This window comes from Tachyglossus aculeatus, chromosome 24 (assembly GCF_015852505.1).
Source record: "Tachyglossus aculeatus isolate mTacAcu1 chromosome 24, mTacAcu1.pri, whole genome shotgun sequence".
NCBI classification, from domain to species: domain Eukaryota; kingdom Metazoa; phylum Chordata; class Mammalia; order Monotremata; family Tachyglossidae; genus Tachyglossus; species Tachyglossus aculeatus.
In genome coordinates this window covers 467,541-476,724 of record NC_052089.1, presented here as the reverse complement: position 1 = coordinate 476,724, position 9,184 = coordinate 467,541, and the positions used below count along the sequence as shown (strand labels likewise).

At 39.1% G+C, this 9,184-nt stretch overlaps 1 pseudogene; it reads left to right on the top strand.

Annotated features, from left to right (window-relative positions):
- Positions 1–6,251: 6,251 nt before the first annotated feature.
- Positions 6,252–8,939, top strand: LOC119945036 (annotated as a pseudogene).
- The last annotated feature ends 245 nt before the right edge of the window (positions 8,940–9,184 follow it).

Genomic DNA, 9,184 nt, shown 5'->3' with positions numbered 1-9,184 from the left:
AGAAACAAGGAGGGGCATGTCACTCCCCTCCTCAAGAACCTCCAGTGGTTGCCTGTCAACCTACAAATCAACAATAAGCTCCTCACTTTTGGCGTCAAGGTTCTCCATCACTTTCGACCCCTCCTACCTCACCTCCTTCTCTCCTTCTACAGCCCAGCCCGAACACTCTGCTCCTCTGCCACTAACCACCTCACTGTGCCTTGTCCTTGCCTGTCTCTTCGTCGACCCCTGGCCCACGTCCTTCCTCTGGCCTGGAATATCCTCCCTCCACATATCCGCCAAACTAGCTCTCTTCCTCCCTTCAAAGCCCTACTGAGAGCTCCCCTCCTCCAGGAGGCCTTCCCAGACTGAGCCCCCCCGTTTTCCTCTCCTCCCCCTGCTCCCTTCCCCATATCCCCCTCCCTCCCTCTGCCCTACCCCCTTCCCCTCCGCACATCACTTGTCTATATTTGTACATATTTATTACTCTATTCTATTTGTATATTTTACTATATTCATTTTATTAATGATGTATATATAGCTATAATTCTATTTATTCTGAAGGTATTGACACTCATCTACTTGTTTTGTTTTATTGTCTGTCTTCCCCTTCTAAACTGGGAGCCCGTTGTTGGGTAGGGACCGTCTCTATATGTTATGGATTTGTACTTCCCAAGCATTTAGTACATTGTTGTGGCACACAGTGAGCACTCAATAAATACGATTGATTGAATGAATGAATGAATAGAACTATACCCCAAAACCTTTCTTTGTTGCTGAAGGTTTGGTTCGTCCCATGAAGATGTGAAATGCCAGGTATTTCTTCTGAAAGTGAAACTTAATTTCGAACTTATCCATTGCAGAAGGCCATTTAATTTTCTTATATGTATCACAAAGGGAATGTGACATCCAAACAAATTAGTCATTGTAGGCTGTGTCCATACTTGAGAAATGGAAAGCTGAACCAATTTATAGTATAATGAAGAAGGGACAATTATGGCCTAGTGGAAAGAGCATGAGCCTAGGAGTCAGAGGACCTGTGTTCCTATCCTGACTCCACCATTTACCGGCTCTGAGACTTCGGGCAAGTCACTTAATTGCTCTGTGCTATAGTTTCCTCATCTATAAAATGAGGATTCAATACCGGTTCCCACTCCTACTTAGACTGTGAGCCCCATGTGAAACCTTATTATCTTGAAATTGCCCTAGCGCTTAACACAGTTCTTGGCAGATAGTAAGGGCTTAATAAATGATACGATTATTGTTACTAATGAAGGAACCAAAATACCAAACTTATTATTGAGGAAAAGGAGTATTTATTGATCCAAATTATTCAGTTTGGTGGCCCTTAATCATCAATTTCTGTGGATCATCATCATTTATTTTCAATTACTATTGAACTCATAAAACACAAGGACACAACACCCATTTGCTTTAACTATTAAACTAGACATATGTAAACTCAAAAATTGAGCAATTGTTGACTGAATTTGTTTGATGTTAATAACTATTCAGACTAAGAAACCACTTTTTTCTCACCAGAAGGGAAGTTGCCTCAATTGTCCACTTCACATTGCTCTTGAATCTCCCTCCTTTCTCCAACCTGGCCTTGTACTTTTGAATTTCTTGAAAAAAACACAGAAAATATGATTCTCTGGTCCTCAACTTTTAAGTGATTATGAATCTTTATTGCTGGGGGATTACAGGGCAGTGCTCTCTAACTAAGAAACAATTTCCATCTTCCCTCTGGTGATGACAGTCATTTAAAGGATTCTTTGCATCTTGAGATCATTTACATTCTATGTATCCCATGGGAAAAGGGAGAAAACAAAAATCCCTGCAACATTTCAATGAGAACGACCAGAGTGAAGAAAAGCAGGCCCCACACCTTGATAAGCTGCTTCCCCACCCCTCGGATGGAGGGTGGGAGGTTAGGGGAGAAAGTGGGGGATGTCCCACCAGATCTCTCAAAGCAATTTCCATCTTCCCTCTGGAGTTGACACTCATTTAAAGCATTATTTGCATCTTGAATGCTTTGCATTCTGTGTATTCCATAGGAAACGGGAGCAAAGAAAAACCCCAGCAACATTTCAACGAAAACCACCTGAGTGAAGACAAGCAGCTTTTCCTCCACAGGTAGGTTTTACCACTGGGCTTATTTTCCGCACTAAACCAACTCATTTAATTCTGCAAAAACCTGTGATAACCCAAAGGTTATCCAAGTTTCCATTTTGGTTGTTCATTTAAGATTCATTCTAGATTAACCATAATAATTCTTGCTGAACTTTTGAGTAATTTGTATCTTTGATAATAATAATAATGCTGGTATGTGTTAAGCACGTACTATGTGCCAAGCACTGTTCTAAGAGCTGGAGTAGATACAAGGTGATTAGGTTGTCCCACATGGGGCTCACAATCTTAATCCCCATTTTACAGATGAGGCAATTGAGGCACAGAAAAGTTAAGTGACTTGCCCAATGTTACACAGTTGGCAAGTGGTGGATTCGGGATTAGAACCCACGACCCCTGACTCCCAAGCCCATGCTCTTTCTGGTAAACCATGCTGCTTCTCTAATGCTATAGAGAATGTGGATAGAGCACTGGCCTGGGAGTCAGAAGGTCTTGGATTTTAATTCCAGCTCTGCCACTTGTCTGCTGTGTGATTTATGTCCCAAACTGAGGCAATAAAAAGTGAAGTGACTTGCCCTAGGTCACACAGCAGGCAAGTGATGGAGCTGGGATTAGAATCCTGGCCCTCTGACTCCTCGACTAGTGCTAATCGTGCTACTTCATGCTGCTGAACTTCAGTGATCTAAGAACTGACTGGGACATAACCAGGTGATTTAGATGCAGCTGGCAGTCCTCAGATTTACTAATCAATCGGTCCCTGAAACCTGTGCTTTAAGCCATAACAATGTGTCAGAAACATTTTTTTAATGGCATCTATTAATCACTTACTTTGTGTCAAACACTGTTCACTGTTCTAAGCGACTAGGATAGATACAAGTTAATCAGGTTAAATACAGTCCATGTCCCACATGAGGCTTATTTTACTTTATTTTATTTATTAATTTATCTTTTTATTTATATTAATTTCTGTCTCCCACTTTAGACTATGAGCTCGTTGTGGGAAGGAATGTGTATGTTGTTGTATTGTACTCTCCCAAGCTCTTAGTACAGTGATTTGCACACAGTAAGCTCAATAAATGCAAATTGAATGAACGAATGAATGAATGTGACACATTCTAAGTAGGAGGGAAAGCGAGTATTTAATCCTGATTTTACATTTGAGGAAATTGAGGGACAAAGAAGTGAAGAGACTTGCTAAAGGTCACATAGCAAGCAAATGGCAGAGCTGGGATTAGAACCCAGTTCCTCTGACTCCCAAACCTGCGCTGTTTCCACTAGACCATGCTGCTTTTTGATTTTCTTCTGGAACAATGTTCTGAATAGAAACTAGTTCCCGTTGATGAGTCTACTCTCTCCAAAATTACCTATAATTGTGTACTCAATCAATGAGAGATAAATAAGAGTTAGATTAATGCATTTATATTGAATCAGACAGGTTCCACAACAGGAGAGCAGATTTTACTTCTCCAAAATCACAATGGATGTATCCACTCCTGCTAGTGATCCCAACTGGCAGTAAAAAAATTTCCTCAATCAATCAATGGTATTAATTGACCATTAATTAATTATCCCAACAATCCTCTGTTTCACCACTCCACCCCTCTCCCAAATTCCCCTTTTTCCCCTTTGTTTTCCCATTTGTCTATGATTCCCGTGCATCCCCTCAACCATTCAGTTGGTTGTTTTAATTGCATTTGTTTAGTGGTTACTATGTGCCAGGCACTGTACTAATCCCTGTAGATACAAGATAATCAAATTGGATATAGTTCCTGTCCCCCATTGGGCTCACAATCATAATCCCCATTTTATAAGTGAGATAACTGAGGAACAGAGAAGTTAAATTATTTGCCTAAGATAATGGAGCTGACAAGAGGCAGAGCCAGGATTAGAACCCAGGTCCTCTGATTCCCAGGCCAGTGATATTTTGAATGCTTACTGCATGCCCTATGTGCTAAGTGTTCAAGAATTAAAAAAAAATACTTTAGTCATATGCTCCCCAGAACTAGTGCCATAAAAATGCTGGAATTTATAAAGTGCTCGCTCTGAACAAAGCCCACACATGGCTCACAGTCTAAGAGGGAAGGAGAACAGACGGAAACTGAGTCCCAAACATGTAAAAAGGACTTGCCCAACCAGGATCACACATCAGGAAAGTGGTAAAACTGGGACTAGAACCCAAATCCTTTGACTTCTAGCCCTGTGCTCCTTTTACTAGACCACCCTGCCTCACAGTGCCTTAAAGTGAGTTAGTGCTGGATACTGAACCTCTTTGGAACCTGAGGTCCCATGGAACCTACTTGGAAAAATAAACTGTGAAACAAATTTACTAATTGTCAAAAGGCTAAATCCTGTTGATGTTAAGACTGATAGTATAGGAGTAACATGGTCTAGTGTGAAGGGCACAGACCTGGGAGTCAAAGGACCTGGGTTCTATTCTTACTTCTGCCACTTCTCTGCTGGGTGACCTTGGAAAAGTCATTTGACTTCTCTGTGCCTCAGTGACTTCATTTGTAAAATTTGTAAAATGGGTAAAATATCTGTCTTTCCTCCTGTGTAGATTGTGGGTCCCATGGCTGACATGGTCTAGGTCCAATCTGATTAACTTGTATCTACCTCAGAGCTTAGGACAATGTTGGACACACACAAAGTGTTTTAAAAATATCATCATTACAAATCTCATAATAATTGTTTAGATAGACCTTTATGAATAGGATGATATTTCTTATGTGATCTAATTTTAATCAAGTCAATTTCAGGTAATTAAAAGTTGAGATGGCAACAGCTAATTTTTTAGGTCATTCCAGGCATTGGGTGAATTTTTGTCCACCCACTCTTTAAATTTATCTAAACAATAATTCACGTTCCTTAAACCTAGGTAACTGGTTATTTATAGCCATGTAGATCATCAGCTCTCCATTCTTGCAGAAATATACACACAAGAAAGGGATTTACTACTTAGGGCTTTACCTCCACATTCTTCTGAAGAAGGAGATGCAAATCAAAGACAGGGTCAGAACATAACAATGCAAGCTATCAGTATGACCTGAATGAATCTGTCTTGACTTGATGAAACTGATTATGCCCCAAGACAAGTGAAGAGTGGGTTGTCCCATCTAAGGAAGGATATGCATATGGATTTAAGTGGGGAGGGCTCTGTTAGCCCAAACCTCCCAAATCCCTGGTTTCAACACAAGTATTGAGAAGCAGTGTTGTCTGCTGGAAAAACCACAGGCCTGAGTATCAGAGGACATATGGACTAATCTCGGCTCTGCCACATGTCTGCTGTTTGACCTTGGCGAATTCATTTAACTTCCTTGCACCTCAGTTATCTCATACGTAAAATGGAGATTAAGAATGTGAGCCCCATGTGACACAGGGACTGTGTTAAACCTGATTACCATGTATCTACCCTAGTGCTTGACACACAGTCAGCATTTAACAAATACTACAATTAAGGATTTTAAGGTTGATTTAGTGATAAATAAAGTTGTATAGTAACAATAATAAAAAATAAATAATAAAATAATAATAAATAAATAAATAAATGAATGAATAAATAATAAATAAATAATAAAAAATACAATAAATAATTATGGTATGTGTTTAGTGCTTACTATTTATCAATACCTACACTACATTTTGAGGTAGATACAAGTTAATCAGGTTGGACACAGTCCCTTTCCTGCATGGGGCTCACAGTTTAAGTAGGAGGGAGAACAGTTATTGAATTTCCATTTCACAGTCGAAACAGGCTCAGAGAAATTAAGTGACTTGCCCAAGGTAACACATCAAGCAATATGTAGAGTTGAGATTAGAAGTCACGTCCTCTGACTCCCAGGCCCCTACTCTTTCTACAAGGCCATACTGCTTCTCATACTGTTAAATATTAACATTTATTGTTTATTATTAGCATTTAATATTTGATGATAAGCACTTGACCAAGGCATCACTAAACACATGGGAGAGTACTACTTTGCTCCAATGCAATTGTTAATTATTTGATAATAAAATTATCAAATAGTACATAGTAAGCCCTTAGCAAATACCATTGGAAAACAAATATTGCCCTGCTCAGTAGACACTTGCCTATTAAGTAAGACACCACTGTTTTCTTTCTCAAGCAGCTGATGCAGAGAGAATATATGGCAAACAGAAACCTGACCTATGTGACTGAGTTTATTCTCTTGGGTATCTCATACTTTCCAGAATGTCAGATTCCTCTCTTCCTGGTGTTTCTAATAATCTATCTTATTACAGCGATGGGAAATCTTGGGATAATCACTGTTACCAATATAGATTCCCGACTAAAATCTCCGATGTATTTTTTCCTCCAGCATTTGGCTTTCATCAATCTTTTCCACTGCTATTGCCCCCTAAATGTTGGTGAACTTCTTAGTGGAGAATAAAACCATATCGTATTATGAATGTGCATCACAGATAGGCTGGTTTTCAACTTTCATTATTGCAAAGATTTTCGTGCTCGCTAGCATGGCCTATGACCGATATGTGGCTATCTGTAAGCCATTGCTTTATAAGGTAATCATTTCCAGGGGAGTGTGTATCTTACTGGTTATTCTTATATGCACCTATAGCTTCACTGAAGGAGTGATTGTCTCAACTTATGTATTTTCAGTGTCCTACTGTTCCTCAAATATAATCAAGCACTTCTATTGTACCTATTTGTCTTGGTAACTCATGAGTATTGTCAGAGACTACTTACCAAAGCCTCATGGAAAAAAATTAATATAGCCCCAGAGATAACTCTGAGTGGAAATTCTGTTTTCTTCACATCTAACATTTTAGAATCAGATTGATTTGAAGACTGCGAGCATCAGATGTTGTGTTTGGTTCAGGAACAGGATCCTGAAAGACTGGGAGGGGGGGATGACACTGCTCAAACGTGGGGAAAATAAATAGTAAAGAGAGACCAAGGATGACTTCAGGATCCTGAGAGGTGGGTTAGCAGGGAAAGTGTCCACCTGCCATTCCGGAATGTGAAACAAGGAAACCCTGTCTCCTATTTCCGCTTCACTATGGAGAAAAGGGGGAAGGAAATAGATGTATGAGGGAAGAGGGGGTTTCACCACGGCACTGAGCCTGATAAGAACAAGGACAGAAAGAAGTGGGGAAGGTTAAGGTGATAGTCTCTCGGTGGAGGTGGTTCTAGCCAACGTTTTGGGGGCTACATATCAACTGAAAGGCCCCAGACATAATTAGGTAGCTCAGGATTGGGGAAATATCAATTATTTTTCCTCTCCTCTCCTACATGAGGCTATTCCACCCACACCTAGCTCTGCAAAGGGGTCAAAGGAGAGAAAAATTGGCAGTGTGTACTCAAAGTTTCTCCCTGACTACCTGGAAAGGCATCCTTTAGTAAGTTATATGTAGCTGTATGGATTTTCAGATTGATAACGTGCAAAATTTGAAAATTGGATTTGTTTTAAGGATGAACAAATGTCTGGAAGATTCGATTGAACTGTGGGCCGAGGATGAGATTTTATAAGTGGTTGTGATCATTCCCATGATTCCTATCTGGTATTTTTATTGTGGTAGTAGTTGTAGTAATAATATAATTTATTAAGCAGCTATATCTGGCAATATTTGTATTTGGGGAGTATATTGAGGAAGTGCCTGGCCAAGACCTTGTCCACATTGGCTAAGTGAAGTAGAGTGTTAAATTGATATTATCATCATTATCATTATCACCAGCAGCAGTATAAGGATATCTCCAGCATTTATTGGCACTGAACAAAGTGTTTGGGAAAATACAATAGGCCTTAAAGACATTTCCTGACTTGGAGAAGCTTACAAACCATGGGAGATGAGCAGACACATATTGTGAAATTTACATTCGGCAAAAGAGTAAATAACATTGATGTAAAATTAGGACATAAAAGCTATTAAATAACTAATATAGATAGATAATAATAGTCATGTTACTTAATTAGAATTGAGGTGGCATGCCCAGTAAGAAGGTGAATTAGTTGGTAAAGACTCCTGAAGAAGGTGACTTTTCAGAGGGAGATACATAGTTTAGTAGATTGGCAGGCATATGATGAAGAAGGAAAGGTTTGAACTACAGATGTGAGAGAAGAGAGAGCTAGGCACAGTTATAGAATCACATAATAATAATAATAATAATAATAATAATAATAATAATTGTTAAGCACTTACTATGTGCCAAGCACTGTTACAAGAGCTGGGGTAGATACAAGGTAATCAGATTGTTCCATGTGGTGCTCACAGTCTTAATCCCCATTTTACAGATGAGGTAACTGAGGCACACAGCAGACCAGTGTCAGAGCAGGGATCTGAACCCATATCTTCTGACTCAAAAGCCTATTATCTTTCCACTAAGCCACGCTGCTTCTCATAGCCATACTGTTTCTCAGAGCCACAAAATGAAGGGTATTAGCTGCAGAGTAGCAGGAGAAGAGTGGATAACTAAGAATGAAGCAACTGATGGAAAATGTTGTGGGTTTTCTTTCATGTAAGAGAAAATAGGTAGATATTGGATGTTTGGAAGGATGAGAATGATATCTTACATATGTCACTTAGAAAAGGTAATATGTCAACTGTTTGAAGGAAAAATTGGAGAGGCATAAGGGAGAGAAGCAACATTCAGGTGTAAAATCCTTTGTGAAAGGAATGGAGTTGTGTGGTTTTATTTCTTTAATTTTCATTTATCTAAATTGTCTAGGACTCAAACTCACCCAGGTTACTCATGCTTCCATTTCTCTGTGCTTGTGGGGAATGGTTATGAAGAAGGAATGTTTAAACAAAGAATGATTGAAGTCAAGGTGAAATTTGTAAAAGATCTTGAAATTTAGACAATATGGACTGGATGCTTTCAAGGGGATTCCGTCCATATTTTACTCTAAATCTGTCTATTGAATTGGGTCTTTTCATTTAAGGAGAATGAAGAAAATAGAGGTTTGACACATTGAATAAATACACTGACTTCATCAATAAATGTCTGATAAATGTCTATGTAAGGCCAAATCATTTTACAAATGATAAAATGATCATTTCATCCTAGTTCTTAACTTCAATACTCTGCACAATTTACAGATTG